Source organism: Ciconia boyciana, chromosome 8 (genome assembly GCF_034638445.1).
Source record: "Ciconia boyciana chromosome 8, ASM3463844v1, whole genome shotgun sequence".
Classification (NCBI taxonomy): Eukaryota; Metazoa; Chordata; class Aves; order Ciconiiformes; family Ciconiidae; genus Ciconia; species Ciconia boyciana.
The window spans coordinates 47,928,904-47,946,977 of NC_132941.1; the positions used below are offsets into that span (position 1 = coordinate 47,928,904).

Genomic DNA, 18,074 nt, shown 5'->3' on the forward strand with positions numbered 1-18,074 from the left:
CTTAGTAATGTTGCAGTTTGCTGATACACAGGCAAAGAGCAGTTGTGGCACCACTGGCTGCTGTGTAACCTGTGCAGCAGAAGCAGTGCAGCTTCACTGGCTTTCTTTGAAGCTTTTTCATGTTGAATATTTGACCTCCAGATTTGTCAAAGGTTATAGACTAATACTTTCCCTTCTTCTAAAAGTGTTCTTGAGACTCAGGGTCACTCAGTGGAAAAAAACCCAAACTTTACATAATGCTTCTACATAATGCTACTACATTCTTTATGAAACAGAAATTGAATTGTATTTAAATGCAAAATTCTGCTCCTAAGTAGGGACCAATGTTTCCTCAAGTAAGATTTCCATTAAAAATCTTGGTGATTAAATTATTTTAAAGAATTACTTTGTTTCAGGTAGCTAAAAGGAGAATCATTGTGTGGGGGAAAAATGTATAGGACTAGTAACAAATGCCTGATCGGTCATAAACCGGGATTATGTTTATTGAAGGAGGAAGGTAGGTGGTGCACAAACAGCTATTTACATCAGGGGCACAGCATATGAATTTCCCTGTTAGAACTGTGATTCAAATTGCTTTCTATCCTGATTAGTTTTTTCTTTTTTTTTGTAGAGGAGAATATGCTATGCAACATCATTATAGGCAAGACTAATGTTTTTCAAAAGAAAAGTGATTTAGTAATCTAGTTTTCATTAAAGAAACAGAAATTTGCTGGCAGTATGTAATATGAGCACCTCCTTCCAGTGGCAGACTTCCAACATCTTCATTTGGAAAGAAGACTGCTGCATTCATAAGTCATAAAAAGCATTGGCATCTATCCCATGAAACTAACACAGGAAGAGAAAACATTCTTATATTCAAAAACACTCTGTCCATCTTTTCTAAACTATTTATAGGTGAAATTCTGTCCTTTCCTGCAGTACACAAATAACTACAGTAAGTGCATTTATAGATATGGAAAATAATTACAATAATGAACCTATTCTTAAGAAAAGCTGTACTTAATACCAGTTTTGGAGACACTTTAAATTCCTTGGATTTAATGTCATCCTTTGGTGATTGAAGATGCACAGCATTTATGTGTCAGTGCCCCTGCAGACTTCCAGTCCTGCTGCCAGTAGCCTCTACGGATTTTAATGTCCTAGTACATCCGTAGAACTGGCAGAGCTTGTTACTAGCCAGTATTCTTCCTTTAATTTTTCTGTCCATGTCTTTCTCAAAGTGGTATGATTTTGTCTTGACTACTTTCTAAAAGGTGTTTTATTCCCATGCTCCTCCCTATAAACAGTAAAAGTGATACAGATGTAAAGAGACTACTCTGTATGCTCCTCTTGTCCTTATGCTGCACCCAACATCAAGATTTCTGAAGATCTTGAAAAGTGGGCTCAGGAAGTTCGCTGCTGCTCCTGCACTTTGCTAGTTTATGATGTTGAATTTGTAAGCCACCTTATTACTCATGAAGAACTCCCAGCAGAAAAATGGCTTTGAACAGCAGAGCTAATGGTCTCTTCTGAGACAGATAATGCGTGACTCATGTTAAGAAATAAATTATTCACTTTTGATATAAGGGGCTACTTGCCTAATTCCACAAGACTCAAAATTCAACACAGTAACTTGAATCTGGTTCATGTGAACAATGTGACTGTCACCAGCCTTGACATAAAAGAATTTTATCATTGCAAAAAATGGCACTTGTTCTAGTGTACATCTAAGAAGTACTAGCATAGCTGAAAATAATGGATTTTCCTACTATTCACTGTAAAACCTATTATATAGCATGGTGTATAGACTATGTCTTAGGTTTTATACTGCATATATTAAAAAGTTCCATAGATTTTCTATGGTACAGCATCCAGAATTGGCTATCTGGACAGCATTCATCTTCTCTAAGTTCTGGAATGTATTTGAATTCATTAAAAAGAAAAGAGAAAGGGATGTACTCCCAATGGGTACCCCTTGGAAGCAAGCAGCATCCAGAATAGCACCTGTACTTCTATATGTATTCTTTCTTCATCTCCAGTGTTGATTGTATTATAATGTTAAACAGCAATTTCATGGACGACTTCTAGATCCTTTCTCTTTTTGCAAATGTTCAGCTCAGATTGTTGTTCTCTGGTAATGAAAATCCCTGGAACAAGAAAAAAAGGCATGAATCTGTACTGGTAAATAGTTCCGTAACTTGCAGCAGTCAACCTACCCCTCTTTTCGTGTTCTGCTGATTGCCAGAATCTTTCTTCTTAGAGTGAAAAGGTGCTTCCAGAGTACTTATAAACAAAGGAAAGAACATTGCTAATCTGCTTGAGGTAAGCAATACGTAACTTGTTTTTCAATTTTTGAATAATTGCTATTTTGAAGAGCTCTCTGGCTAATACTTTGAGAGGATGAATGTGTGTGTTCAGAGCATTACCCATCTAATTTGACCTTTTTTTATTTATTCACAGACATATAAAATCAAAAATGTTTGGTCATTGTGACAGGCTAGTGGAAATTTGTGTTAATACAAGAATAAATAAATAATGCTATAGCTTATTTAGAGAAGTTATACTATAAAAGATAAAATCTGCACTGTTCTTGTTTTCAACCAAAGGCTGCTATAATTTAATTTTCTATACTTGCTAGGAAAACCACAAGGAATTATGTTGCAGCATGATAACAGCACGAAACCAAAGACATGTTATGTAGAGGCTTGATCCTATAAAAAGGCATGTGCTTAAAGAATATTCACATGTGAACATGCAACCCATGTACGTCAGCTTTTAGTGATGCTGTTGTGGAAATATGAATTGGCCTACTGGTAGCATGTTCTCCATTTGTTTTACAGATTGTATCTAAAACAAGAAAGTCACCTGGAAAATAGATGCCTACTGTGTCGAAGGAATCCAAAGTGCTTTGTAGCTTATGTATTTAAAACATACACATGCAGGAGTGACTTTGCCATGGTAGCTTGGCCATAGGTGAAAGTAGAATAGAGCAACTTAGCACAAGAAAGTAATTCAACTGCAATTGCAAGATAAGTTTTCAAGGTAACAGTAATGTGAATGAGAATTCGCACCTAAATCTATTCAGGTCTGTCCCCTGACTTTGGAGAAAAGTGCACAGAAAAACCCTTTCAGTGATTGCACCTGGTGAGCTGCTTGCCACCTGCATTCAGCCTCGAAACACTCATTTCTGCCTGCAGCTCCTGGCCAAGACCTATGCTATGGTAAACAAATTCTCAGGAGCAAAAAAATTCTTTCATCAGGAAACGGAGTAAGATGCTTTATCACTGTGAGCCTTAATATAGGCTCATTTCCCAACATGGGGAAACTACAATAATCACTGCTTAAAGAAGCTGAAGAGAAGCTAAATTCTTTTAAGTTCCTCGTAGTATCTGCTGGATTTTGAGAAGGGGACGGATGTGGTAGGAGAGACTGGTTGTCTTTCCAAGGGAGAGGGCTGTGTACTAATTTTCTTTATTCTGATGACATCTACTGCTCATCACAGGAGGAGACTGGCTAAAGCCAAAGTTGAATAGCCTGTAAGAAATTCAGTCTTCAGCTCTCATAGTTCTCAGCTCTCTCAATTGAACAACAGCAGGTGGGGCCAAGAATTTTCAAAGGCGTAGCATCGCAGATAGCACCATGCAGAGGAAATTGCTCAGCATGCCAACAGAAGGGAATACCAGGCAGCCACCCCGCAAAGCAGCAATGAGGCAACCACTTGAGTGCAAGTACCGTGGCTGCGTTGGTACAGCACTGTTCAAGCTATTAGCAGCTCTCTGTAATGAGTGTGGAAACTGGCTGCAGGTAGGCAGTGGCTGAGGGTTTTGAGCTGAGGTACCAGCTCAGGTCATTGCTAGCCAGGCTACCTTTACACCATGCTTCATTGTATACAGTATGTTTGCCCATGGAGTATATATAAAAAACCATTTCAAAGTAGTAGTACCTTTCACCAGTAAATACATTTTTAATATCACCCATCTTCTTAACTGCTGCCAAGCCATGCCTCAGGTTAAAATAGGTGACCAGCAGCTCCAACTATGTTTCTTAAATGTCCTCACATTTTACTACTAGGAAGCTTAGACTTAGTTCCAGTTACTGTTAGCATTGAGTTACTAAAGAATTTGACCTTAGAAAAAGTAGAAAGGCATCCTAGCGCCTTACCATAGAATTACAGACAGAAAAAAAGGTGTCCTAGCTATGGCAGAAGATAGGAGGCTTCTTGGTGCGGCCATCAGCCTGAGACTGAGGCTGTGAAACCCAGTGCAAGACCCACTCTCTGGATTAACACGTTTCTTGTTGCTAAATACTTTGGGAGCGTAGGTCTTGGGAAAGGAAAGCCACCTGTTGTGAAGCAGCTATATTGTCTGGTCTGCTTTTATTTGCCCACAAGCGACCACTGGAATAAGAATATTTATTTGGGAGTGGTAGTGGTGGAAAATAATGTGGTAAGGCGTGCACAGTTGTGAATATAAATAAAACAGTTCTGTGAGAAAGTAAGCACTAGATAGTGCTTCATACTATTAATAGCTTCTAAGAAAAGATACCATGTCCCAAGAGCAAAAGCTTAGTGAGTTGTAGCCTGCTGCTAAGAGAACTTACCTAAATGTAGTCCACACAGAGGCTGATGATTGTTTCCATTTACTCTGTGAGTCAAATGTGATTTCTTCCACTTCAGTACAGGATCAATTGTACACATCTCTAAAAGCCTACAGGAACAAGCACCTCTAATGCAACAGACCACAAGGCACATATACATTTCTAATTTGAGGAGCTGAAGCTGAACTGAATCTGTATCTCTTCATGCATCAGTAATATTTAGAAAAGGAGGAGAAATCCAGCTTTGGTGAGTGGTGACCCATGAAGGTTGCATTAAGAATGCTCAAAGTCTCATAGATACCTTCCAAGCAGCACTTTAGATGCTCCAGTTGTGCTTCTACAAAATTCACAAAGAGAGGTGGCAAGATTTTCCCTGACTTCCATGAATATGTGAGCAAGCCAGCAACACCCAGATGCCAAAGTGATTCCGAGTAAGAATGGGGAGCAGCAACACAGCACACAGCTGATTGCTATCAGCAGAGCAATGTGGATGTTCCTCTGTGAAGGAAACATGGACGACAGCCCAGCTGAAGTGCCTCTACACCAATGCACGCAGCACGGGCAATAAACAGGAGGACCTGGAAGCCACTGTACATCAGGAAAACTATGATATGGTTGCCATCACAGAAACATGGTGGGATGACTCGCACAACTGGAGTGCGGCGATGGACAGCTATAAACTCTTCAGGAGGGATAGGCAAGGCAGGAGAGGCGGTGGGGTAGCCCTGTATGTTAGGGAGTGTCTGGATAGTTTAGAGCTTAATGATGGTGACGATAGGGTGGAGTGTCTATGGGTAAGAATCAGGGAGAAGGCCAACAAGGCAGATATTGTGGTGGGAGTCTGTTACAGACCACCCAACCAGGATGATGAGGCAGACAAACTAGTCTATAAGCAGCTGGGAGAAGCCTCACGATCACTAGCCCTTGTTCTTGTGGGGGACTTCAACCTACTGGATGTCTGCTGGAAATACAATGCAGCAGAGAGGAAACAGTCTAGGAGGTTCCTGGAGTGCGTGGCAGATAACTTCCTGACACAGCTGGTGAGTGAGCCAACTAGGGAAGGTGCCCTGCTGGACTTCTTGTTCACGAACAGAGAAGGACTTGTGAGCGATGTGATGGCTGGAGGCCATCTTGGGCAGAGTGATCATGAAATGATAGAGGTTTTGATACTTGGAGAAGCGGCAAGGGGGGTCAGCAGAACTGCCACCTTGGACTTCCAGAGGGCAGACTTTGGCCTGTTTAGGAGACCGGTCAACAGAGTCCCCTGGGAGGCAGCCCTAAAGGGCAAAGGAGTCCAGGAAGGCTGGACATTCTTTAAGGAGGAAGTCCTCAAGGCACAAGAGCAGGCTGTCCCCAGGTGTCAAAAGATGAGCCGGCGGGGAAGAAGACCGGCCTGGCTGAATAGAGAGCTTTGGTTGGAACTCAGGAAAAAGAGGAGAGTCTATGAACTCTGGAAGAAGGGGCAGGCAACTCAGGAGGACTACAAAGGTGTAGCGAGGCTGTGCAGGGAGAAAATTAGGAGGGCCAAAGCTGAGCTAGAGCTCAATCTGGCTACTGCCATAAAAGACAACAAAAAATACTTCTTCAAATACATTAGCAACAAAAGGAGAGCTAAGGAGAATCTCCAGCCTCTAGTAGACGGGGGAGGGAACACAGTGAAAAGGCTGAGGTACTTAATGCATTCTTTGCCTCAGTCTTTAATAGTAGGGCCAATTGTTCTCTGGGTACCCAGCCCCTCGAGTCGGAAGATAGGGAGGGGGACAAGAATGGAGCCCCCATAATCCAGGGGGAAATGGTTAGTGACCTGCTACACCACTTAGACACTCACACGTCTATGGGGCCTGATGAGATCCACCGGAGAGTACTGAAGGAACTGGCAGAAGTGCTCACCAAGCCCCTTTCCATCGTTTACCAGCAGTCCTGGCTAACTGGGGAGGTCCCAGTTGACTGGAGATTAGCGAATGTGACACCCATCTTCAAGAAGGGCCAGAAGGAGGATCTGGGGAACTACAGGCCCGTCAGCCTGAGCTCGGTACTGGGGAAGCTGATGGAGCAGATCATCCAGAGTGCCATCACACGACACGTAGTGGATAACCAAGGGATCAAGCCCAGCCAGCATGGGTTTAGGAAAGGCAGGTCCTGCTTGACCAACCTGATCTCCTTCTACGATAAGGTGACCCACCTAGTGGATGAGGGAAAGGCTGTGGATGTTGTCTATCTAGACTTCAGTAAAGCCTTCGACACTGTTTCCCACAGCATTCTCCTGGAGAAACTGGCTGCTCATGGCTTGGATGGGTGTACTCTTCACTGGGTAAAGAACTGGCTGGATGACCAGGCCCAAAGAGTGGTGGTGAATGGAGTTAAATCCAGTTGGCGGCCAGTCACAAGTGGTGTTCCCCAGGGCTCTGTGTTGGGGCCGGTTCTGTTTAATATCTTTATCAGTGATCTGGATGAAGGGATTGAGTGCACCCTCAGTAAGTTTGCAGATGACACCAAGTTGGGTGGGAGTGTTGATCTGCTTGAGGGTAGGCAGGCTCTACAGAGGGATCTGGACAGGCTGGATCGATGGGCTGGGGCCAATTCTATGAGGTTTAACAAGGCCAAGTGCAAGGTCCTGCACTTAGGCCACAGCAACCCCATGCAACGCTACAGGCTTGGGGAAGAGTGGCTGGAAAGCTGCCCAGCAGAAAAGGACCTGGGGATGTTGGTTGACAGCCAGCTGAATATGAGCCAGCAGTGTGCCCAGGTGGCCAAGAAAGCCAACAGCTTCCTGGCTTGTATCAGAAATAGTGTGGCCAGCAGGACCAGGGAAGTGATTGTCCCCCTGTACTCGGCACTGGTGAGGCCGCACCTTGAATACTGTGTTCAGTTTTGGGCCCCTCACTACAAGAGAGACATTGAGGTGCTGGAGCGTGTCCAGAGAAGGGCAACGAAGCTGGTGAAGGGTCTAGAGCAGAAGTCTTATGAGGAGCGGCTGAGGGACCTGGGGTTGTTTAGCCTGGAGAAAAGGAGGCTGAGGGGAGACCTTATTGCTCTGCAACTACCTGAAAGGAGGGTGTAGAGAGGTTGGGGTTGGTCTCTTCTCCCAGGTAACAAGCGATAGGATGAGAGGAAATGGCCTCAAGTTGCGCCAAGGGAGGTTTAGACTGGATATTAGGAAATTTTACTTCACTGAAAGGGTTATCAAGCATTGGAACAGGCTGCCCAGGGAAGTGGTTGAGTCACCATCCCTGGAGGTATTTAATAGACGTTTGGATGAGGTGCTTATGGACATGGTGTAGTGGTGGTCTTGGCAGTGTTAGGTTTACAGTTGGACTTAATGATCTTAAAGGTCTTTTCCAACCTATACGATTCTGTGTGATTCTGTGGATGTATGCAAAGCCCAGGTTCGAGAGTGGGACACGGAGAAAACAGAGGCGTCCATCCCAAGGAATGGGAGGAAAAGTTCCTCTGTGGCTCTCCAGAATCAGATGGATCAAGGCTTGTTTAGCTTTCACCCACACCCAGTGCTTTTGTCAAGGGTGGAATGCATATGGAGAGTTTGTGCTTTGCATTCAAAGAAAAATTGCTTTTTGATAATTTCCCAAAAGCCCCAGGCATTATTTTTTTCCTAAATTTAATGGTAAAGCCCAATAGTGGAAGGCCAGAAAGCAAAGCTCCTCCTTAGCACTGAGACACCTTCAGTGGCATGGAGACACTGCAAATATGACAGCAGCAAAGGAAGAGGGTTCTGTGATTTGAAATTGTCTTATTAAATAGAAAAAACTACAGAAGATTTGAAAAATAACTCACTGGATTGTACATCAAAGTAGAAGCCAAGGAATGCAGCATTTAAAAAAAAAAAAAAAAGAGCTGGTTTTACAGATGTTCTCCATGTCCATTAATAGCTGGCCTTTTTCCTGTACAAAGACAATAGTTGAGCCCTGAACTGTTAGCATAGAATTTACTGCTGTTAATGATCAGTCCAGAGCAGCTGCTCCCTGGGTTCAGATGTGTCCAAGTCAGGATTTTGAACTGTAAATAATACCTTTACAGTGGTTAGGCAAAAACTAAGCTTAAATGCAGGAGACAGCTGCTGTAGGTCAGCTGTGATAGCTGGGGAGGAGGTGGAGAGAGTTATCTTAAGGTTTGGAAACTCCATCTGCGTGTAGTGTGTCATCAGGCCTGACCTTTAGGAGCTTGGTGTTGGCTGAATGGAGTGACTCCATACCCAGGCAGGCTGAGACTCCAAACACCACTTTGCAGCTCTAGCTCTCTCATGTGGTAAAGATTTCTAAACACATCCTTAATCTCCAGGATCCATTATTTTCAACAGGTGAGGCAGCTGGACTCTTCTGATAGCATTTATGCTAGGTAGTTATGTAGAAGAACTAAGGTAAATTGATCTGATACTCTGCTGCCCTGCAATAAGCACAACAAAGAGAGCAAAGCAGTTAATCATAGTCAGGAGCTCTTGGTAGGAATGTGCTGGACTTCCATGTTTTAAGCTCATTATATATGATACATGTCACAGGTATTTGTTTAAATTGCGGAAGGATTTTGCTCCCCATCTTTTGTTATCAATTCAGTTCAAGCAGCCAATGGGCTTGTGAAGCCGTGAGCTTTTGCCATTAATTTTACCAGCAACAGTGACTATTCTGTGTGCTCTCTGCACGAGAAGTCCCATCTGAGAAGCCAGCTGCATTGTGTTACTAGTTTCCATCCTTTCAGGTTGGATCTCCTACCAAATCAGGTGCTGACTCATCAGATCTTACAGAAGATTTTCCTCTGTTCATCATTAAAACTTTTGTCTTTTTAATAGCAACAGCTCTGCTTGAAATTACAGTGGTTAATTTCTTTGCAACCAGCTCTCCTGGTGCTGGTTATGTCAGCAGCATGGAAATTGCTGCTAAACCAGCAGTCACAGGTATGTGCAGTTGCTAAGGTCTGAATGCAAAGCTGTCTTAGTCCTCAGCCGCTCCTCCCTTATCAGCACAACACCAAAGCATGGGACACCTTCCCAGGTCACCCCTACTCTGGAAAATTCCCATCCCACCCGTGTGAGGTGGCACGAACCCTCCGGGGGTTTCCCGGGAAGCTGCAGCATCTCCCACCCAGCCTCTGCCCTGACTCACAGGGCGAGTTAGTTGATTTGCCCCCCTCTGCCTTTCAGCTCAGAAAAATCCCAGGGGGTAAACCCGTGGGCGATGGGCTAATTTTATCTCTTAAATGGCAACACCTGTAACATAAATAGTGCCCTGCAGTGCCTAGGGTGGTGGGACCCCCAAGGCTGCAGAGACAGGAGAGTTATTTTAGGCATGTGAACAGACCTATTCAAGGGCCCTAGTTAGCCACACTTGGTTAAGAACGCATTATTTTCTTTTTATCCTGGTAAATAGATAGTAGGTAGATAAATCAGTTTCTCCTTTCATTCTCTTTCCTGCTATCGCTATTCACGGTGTTTTTCCCTTGGTTTTAGCTTCATATAATAGGCTTACAATCAATGGTCCCAGTTCCTTCACACCTCTCTTACCTTATGCTCTACATTGGTATTGCATTTCTGAGTCATTTCATGATGTTTGTTTTGCCCATGAAATCCCCTTCTCCATAACTGAGTGCTTTTTCTTCTTTTTTTCCCCTGTGCCTCCTGGCTCTGTGGAGACCTGCTTCAGTCGCTAACAACCTTTCTTGATATTATGCCTGAGAACAACTGTAATTTTTCTTTTTTTCTTAAACATTAAATTTAAACCTTCATTTTTCTGTCTTCTTCCAAACTTTATCTAAGGCCAGCTAACACACTCGTTAAATCCTGCTTAAGGGTGCCAGTGCACCTTCTACCCGAGTGTGATTCCCAAGGAAATTCAAACTGGGGCCAACTTCTCTGCTGCCTTTGTCAACACGTTAGGATCAGGGAGATCGCATGTGGCAAGAATTTGGACAAGGTAAGACCCTTTTGGAGGAGAACCTAATTCTAAGCTTTCTCAGTTTAAGTCTGGACTTGCTCCATGAACACCATGTTCACGTAAAGCACATTAGATCCCAAGATCTTTTTTTTTAGTATATGCGATATTGAACCTCATTTTTTCTCATTGCAAACAGAAGAGATATAAAAAGATTGTTGTTACTGTGATTAATGCTGTTGTGCATTACTTGCCACAGGTTGCAGGTTTGCAAAACCAGACCCTACTCAAGAAGTTTTGAGGGTCTCCCCAGTGGCATCCCTACCTAACCTGAAGCAATGCAGCTGCAGGATTTTTCTGAAGCCATTTCAACATGAAAACAATATTTATAGTAGAAGTGGATTGACTGTAAACATGGTGAGAATGGACCAGAGCTCATCACTGCTGTTTATTAATCTTTCAGTTAGCTAATTAAAGCAGCAGAACATGGACTTGCTCTCTGCATTGCTTCCTACTATAGATAAAGTATTAATTTCAACCTTAGCTGCAGGAGGACATTGGCAAGAGATGTTTGGATCTGCGTAGGTTTCCAGCTTTGTTTTAGCCTGTTTCTGAACATCTGCTGGGGTGGGTGGCTGCTTCAGGGGGGAGTGAAAATTAACTTTATTGATTGAGTAATTTCCTTTATGAAGGATCTGAAGGGGATGGCTGCCTGCAGAAATAATATTTGTTAAATGGCCATATTTGGAAAATGAGTCAGAGAGAAAATAGCATGCAAATCCCCCAGCTTATCTCCAGCATGGAAAGAACAGAGACGTGCTAAGAAAGAGGGAGAGATGCTGACTTGGACATGCCAAGCTAAAATGACCCTAACAGGAATTTTGTTTAATTTTGAACTGAAAAATCAATTAGGAAAATGTCAGAACTGGCCATTTCATAATGCTAAAACTTTTTCCTAATGAAAAAATTTGCACTGATTGTCCACCTGCAAAATATTTTTAAGTTCACAAGCGTCCACTTACTTATGCTGGGTATGTAAGATTTTGCAGATCTATCCTTCACCTACCTTCACCTACTTTTTCTAGAAAAAAGACCTAACAGAGAACACAATGATGCGTTTAAGGTATGAATAATAAAAGAAAGGGAAAGGAAACATCTTTGTGTTGCATGAAGTGCATCGGCATAATACACAAGCCTAGTGAGGCCTCAGAAAATTAAAATAAAATATCTCGCAGACAAATCCTTGAGTTTCAGACAGCTAGGCAGGAGCCCATCTAATTAGCTACAGTTACTGTCTCTTTAGCAGCTTTGTCACCACTGACCTTTCTCATTTACTGTGAGTCTTTGTAGAGGACATTTTCATAGTCTTTTGTCCTGGCAGCTGGCTCTTTAAACCCAGGAGCAGACTGAAATAGTTTCTACCTTCTACCAGTTCCTGGGTGTCTTGGGTCTCATTTTATTTTGTCTTCCTGAAGAGATGCCACAGCCTCGTCTGGCTTTGTGTCAATGTGGGCTTGGAGTGAGTGCTAGGGAAGTGGTAATGTTTGTTATTTAGAAACCTTGGGAGAGGGGAGAGGTGGAAGGGGAGAGAAGAACGGCAGCAATCTGATCCGAAATGCAAAGTTACATCATTGCTTTTGTCCTTAGCCCCGGGACTGGGGTGGGAAATGGTAGATGAAACAATACAAAATCTGATATTTACCAAGTAAGCTTTTAAAACTCACGCATTGGACTGGGAGGCTGCCTGTGGAACAGAATAGCTCTGCACTGATGCAACGGAACCCTTCCCTGACAGAGCTAAAACCAAACCAGCTCAGCACCAGAGCGGGGTTCGCAGTAAGATGCTGTGGGGTCGAGCAGCCGCCCTGGGAGCGCTGCGGGGACCACTGTGCTCAGGACGGCCACATCGTGGGGAGCCCCTCAGGCTACACATACAGCTGGGAAATGCTTTGGGGCCTTGGGCTGGGAAGTACAAAAGGTTTACAAGTGTTACTCATTTTCACTGCAAATCCCTCCCCACCTTACTGTGTGGTATAGACATCTCTAACATCAGTAATACTCCTCTTTTGAAGAAACACGTAGCAAGCAAAGCAAGCCCTCTGTATATCTGGGGCTTGGCAGAGCAAATACGCAGCACCGGGAGGGACCAGGTGATCCGGCTGTGCCCCGGTGCTGTGCCCTCCTCTTCTCTCTTGGTAGGCACTGCTTTGCCTCACGTCCATGCTCCTCTCCATGAAACTGTTGTGCAGTTGGGAGACAGCGGAACACAGTCTTTTAAAAATACTTTGATTTGTCATCGTCTGATACCACATTATTTGCGTTCCCCGCTGATGCCAGAAAAAACACATACTGCATTCAAGCAAATGAAAAACTCCTGAGTCTCATCTGTGGCAAGGAGTGTTTTCCAGCCCACCTGAAAACTCTTATCTCTGGAGTGGTTTTGCTGTATAATTTTTCAAAGATGTAAGTTCCAAAGGTTATTACAGGAAACCAGTTGCTCAGAGCAGTACTGAAGTACAGTGCTGCAAATAGGACCAACAAAGGGAGGATTGCAACATGTGACACACGCACAGAGCAAGCTGCACCACAGCAAACTATCATGGGGCGTGTGCGGGATGGCCCTTCATTAGGGGATGGGGTGTTATGAAGACAAAGCATTTTAAAATATGACTCCCTACATGTCAGAAGGCATTAGCTCTGGCCAGTGAGGGTTTTGGCAACTCTTTAAAAGATGATCCTTCTAAGAATAATATTGAAACCCTCAACTTACAGTAAGGGTTGTGTTCTGGCCCTGGACTGCAGAGCGTTGTTATCCTTGTTGTGTTTGCTTTAATAAAAATGGATGTATCACCTTCATGTCCCAGTGAAATATGAATTAGGTTATTTCCTTCTAGCTGAAGCTTCCTCTGTGTCTTAACTGGATGTATTCTAATTTGCCTTGTGAGGCTGGGGAAGAGGAACATGCTGTGCAGAAAATCCTGCCCAGGCCTGGTCGTGCAGGAGGTCTAATAAGGGGGCTGCTGAGGTTGTTCCATCAGCTCCCTTGATCTGCCCCGGAGCCCCCATTTCAGTACTCATTGGCTTGCAGAAGAGAAAATGGTTAAGCGTTGCATAAAAACCTTGCACAGTACTTACAGATGGATGAAGATCTGCACTATTGTATGTAACGTAACACAATTATTTAAATGGCTGGCATGTTTAGAAATTCCTAGTCTTCCACTGACTTTTTTCCACAGGCAACATATTCAGAATTCGAAGTAGGTGTTGCTAGTGCCCTTTTTATTCTAGCCACATTACCTTGAGCTGCACCCTTTCTGTTAGACACTAGCTATATATTAGCTAGCTCCTGCACTGGGGGTGTCTTAGGGAAGTCAGACATTAATCTGCTTTGGCATTGGATTTGGTGTAGACGATCAAGTCAGTTACACCTGTACGAAGAACAACGTCAAACAGCGCTGGACTCACTGCATTTCCTGTAATAGATTTACTCCAGCTTTGTATGGACTTCAACAGGGGCACAAATGACTCTTGTTGAGTTGACCACAACTGGTTCCATAGACAAGAAGCAAAATCCCACCTTTAAAAACCTACTTTAATGTCTTTCATCCTGCACTCTGGTGTATTTTGGCTTCCTTCCAGTAGGAAGACCAGCAATACTTTTTTTTTGTTTTAAACAAGTGCAATTATTGACAAATAGATTAATTCGGTGGTGAGCCATTAAAATGGGGGGCTGAGGAGGAGGCTGAGCATATGAGAGAGGAGAACAGAGCTAAGGGGGGGTGGGTGTGTTTATCCTGGAGCAGAAAGACTTGGGAGGATCTAACTGCTACCTATCTTCTGCTACCAAAAGGGGAGTTAGAGAGTTAAAAGAGGTAATTTCAGTAAACAGAAACTTCATTAAATACTAAAATTCTTTGTAGGCAGAGGAACAGGGACTGCCACTGAGGTTACACAGTACTGAGAATTAGCATATGCCTGCGTACTGGTAATACCTGGTCACTGCTAGAAGAAAGTCAGCTTAAGCAATGTTCATCATATATTCACTTCTTAGACAACGTCTGGGGTTTTCAGCATTCTTGAGATTTCTGCACATGTATTGCATCCTCAGAGTTGCTGTCCTGACAGTGGGTGGGAAAATATAAAAAGCTTCAAGTTAGAAGCCGGCGTCTCATGGGAATTGTAAATGTCTCAACGAATTTCGGTGGATCTTTAAGCAAGCAAAATGAGAGACTACTCCAATGCCTCTGTGTAATCAATTTCAACATTTATGACTCAGACTATGAAACATGCAACACTGAATTATTCACTCTGGGCCAAGAAGAAAAATAAGGCAGTGAATCTTATCATACTGTGAAGTATTATTACAGGACAGCGGTGGTATGTTGAACTTCTAAAAATCCTGTTAGTGTAAATTAAGTGAAAAGCAGCAAAACATAACAGGCTTGGCTTTTGGATGTACACAATTTAATTTCACAGATTTTTTTTTTTTAAATTGCACTTTTCTCAAAGCACAGGAAAAGCTGAAGTGAAAATACGTATATTTGTGTATTGAATCAACATGATGTAACACAATAACTGTTATTTCAGTTGCTTTTGATCTTTTGCACACAAGACAGTAGGGCTTAAAGGACTGGCAGGGTCAAGCCTCACCAGCCCCTAGGCCTTTGCTATGGATGCCTGAAGCAGTCATCATTGGACACCTTCACAGTAGCCTACAAAACTCAGCATGTGATCTAAGCCCAGCTTGTGAATATCTGTTGGCATTTTTTCAGAAAGATCATGCTCTTTTTGCAGTTTGAGTAGCTCTAAGTAACCCAGACCTAATAATAACATTGCTTGAAAGGAAGTTGTAGGGGAAAAGCACTTTTCAGCCAAAAAAGTAACTAAATCAGGTATAAGACCATTTTACCCGAACTGTAAGGTCAGTGTAGCGCTTGTAGATATTGTCTCAATCCGGAAAGTGTCATTATTACCTTACCAATTTTTAGACAAAATCACTGATTTTTTTCCCTAACATTTTAGATTAGCAGTCAGAAAGTCTGAGGAAAGGGTCATGCAAGGTCTATACGCTCAGCAAGAAGTTGCCTGGGTAGTTACCTGACTGAAATGTCCTACTACGGGCTTCAAGCTTCAGGGAGAAGCCTTCCAGCAGGAGCCTGGTCCTGGCTCTGCCTTGGGGATGCTTCCAAGGTCCGTTCCGTCAAGGAGCTGGGTATGGCTTGCTGGGTGTGTCAGATGTGCACCTTTCCCACAGCAATGGGTGGTTACAGCCCTTGCAGAGAAAGCAAGGGATTTACATTCGGTTCCCTTCTCAGCCTGAGAGAATTCAAATCCACGTGTTCTATTTTCAAGGCAACCGCTTATCCTGGAAGAACACCCTTCCCCTCTCCTTTTGAATGTGTGCCACCAAACCAAAATTAATTAAAATGAGAGAAAGCATTAATACAAAGAAACAGAAAAGCTGCAGGTCTGTAGGCTAATGCTTCGGGCACTCATGAGGAAGAGGGGAGCTGTGGTTCCTGCCCCCAAGATGAGCGGTGTTTGGCACTTGAACAGTAATATATGCAAGCATTTCTGGCAGCAGAGAGAGTAACCAGAACTCCCTGCTTGCAGTGGAGTGCCCTGAAGCATGGTGAGTGCTTCCCTGAACAGTGTCAGGGCTTCAGCTGGTGGGATGGGGAGTGTTGCCTCATGGAGGATGAAGCTGTCACCTGGTGACAAAGACATCCTGCTCGGAATCACAGCTTTCTTGCCCACAGGCAGAAGCAGCTAAGCATCAGACTGATAATGAATTAAGAGGACCCCACCTCATCCTCTGTTCTACAAGAAGACAGAAGCCACCATGGTATCTGTCTGCATCTCTGAGACTTGGAAACCAACTGCACCATGACTGAGTGATTCCTGCCACCTGGCTGAGCTAAAGCCCTGCCTCTGGGTGTAGAGCAGGTTGAAGCAGAGCTGAATGCTGAGCTCCTCTGCTCTGTCTGAGCTGAGATGGTTCTGGATGTATAAAGTGGTGCAGCTCAGGGCCTGGCTGGGTGCTGTGAAGCGGAAAAAGTAGGTGTCTGTCAAATTGAGTTTTCTCCAGTGCTAGGAGGCAACCAAGCAAAGGGAGTCTGGGATCAGGTACTTGAGTCCTGCATAAGTCCTTTTTGATGTTGCCTTGTATCCTTTTTTGTCTCTTTTTTTTTTTTCCCCCAGGTCTGTTGGTCTGAATTCCCTCATTGCAAGGACCCTAGCAGGTCTCTGAAAGGACAGGCATTTCAAGGGGTTAGGTATTATTAGTGCAGCTAAGCATAAGAAATGCCCTCCAGTATAGTTTTAAACCTGCTTCCAGTTTCTCCGTTACCTAAAGGTTGTCTGTTCAAGAAGCTTCTGATGACAGTGCTGTTTATTTTAGTACTTAGTGATACTAGCTGCTTTTGAGGATGTGTAAGTTTGGCTGTAATGACTTTTTAGTCTGGACATGCTCAGCCAGGACATGTTACTGGAAAAGGGATCAGCATTGGCTCGCTCCTGCTGCATTGGCAGGCATTCCCCGTCACTGATGTCTGTTTTCTTTGCCGCTGGAGCCAGAGAGAGGAGGCTGAAATGAAAGTTAGGATTGGCAAGGGAAGAGCGAGGTGTAAAAACATGAATCTCAGCATTCTAATCACAACTATGGTTATAATTAGTGATACGGCAAAGACAAAATATGCAGCATGCCTGAGGGACCTATATATCCAACTGCTCCTGGATTGCTATCTGACAAGTTAATTAACCACAACAGTGTTAAAATACATATTCAGAGTGACTGCTTGGGACTGGACTCACTGTTCTCTCATCACAGTGACATGGAGAGAGCAGAGAGAAACTTGAGGGAGTAAAGAAAGCAGTGAAATGAGGGAACTATTTCTCAACCAGAATGAAGGAGTTCGGTCTAGTAAACCTGCATTACAACTGATGTTACAGATGAGTGAGCTCCCTCCCAATCACAGTCTGGACTCAGAGCACGCTTAGAGCACTCAAGCAACACGGAGGAAGAGGAAAGAAGCTTTCCTCTATGACCAGCCCACTTCAAAATAAATTTAAAAAAAAAATACCTTTCCTGGTTTTAAGGAGGTTTCTTTTCTTGTACTTCTGCTTTCTAGTGTCTTCCATTTTCTGTTGCCCAAGAGTGGGCACTACTGAGTCACCAGGTTTTCTGTGGATGGCAGAACAAGAGTGTAAGCAGTGGAAGAATGATGGAGCATTTCTTCAGGGTAAGCAGAATGAGGTTCCAAATTTGGCTTACTAAATGAATAGCTTGCTCAGCTGAAGGTGCTCGGGTACATAGTGCTGAGTAACTACACTTAGATACGTCATTATTGTTTGGTGTGTGCTGACAGATTCTGGTGCAGAGGAATGAACTCCTTTACCCAAAGGAGAAAAATGCAGAGGTGGCCATAAATGACAATTTCTGTCTTGTGTGGAATGCTGATGTGTCAGCGTTTGTTCTTGACCTGCCTGCTTGGGACAGAGAGGTGAAATAATGAACTTTTTTTTGTCCTGTAGAAGATGTCGGTCATGTGGAAACTGTTTTCTGGAAAATTTCAGATGAGTTTCTATACTGACTACACCTACAAGGACTTGGCAGGACAC

General features: G+C 43.5%; 1 long non-coding RNA gene across 2 annotated transcripts; it reads right to left on the bottom strand.

Annotated features, from left to right (window-relative positions):
• Window positions 1-1,754: 1,754 nt before the first annotated feature.
• Window positions 1,755-17,658, bottom strand: LOC140655873 (uncharacterized). Of its 2 annotated transcripts, none has more exons than XR_012043899.1 (3): window positions 17,537-17,658; window positions 15,552-15,726; window positions 1,755-2,126 (listed from the first exon to the last, which is right to left on the bottom strand). It is a non-coding gene; the product is annotated as an uncharacterized lncRNA (long non-coding RNA). The 2 variants fall into 2 exon arrangements; XR_012043898.1 differs by lacking the exon at window positions 1,755-2,126 and adding an exon at window positions 14,454-14,572.
• Between the last annotated feature and the right edge of the window lie 416 nt (window positions 17,659-18,074).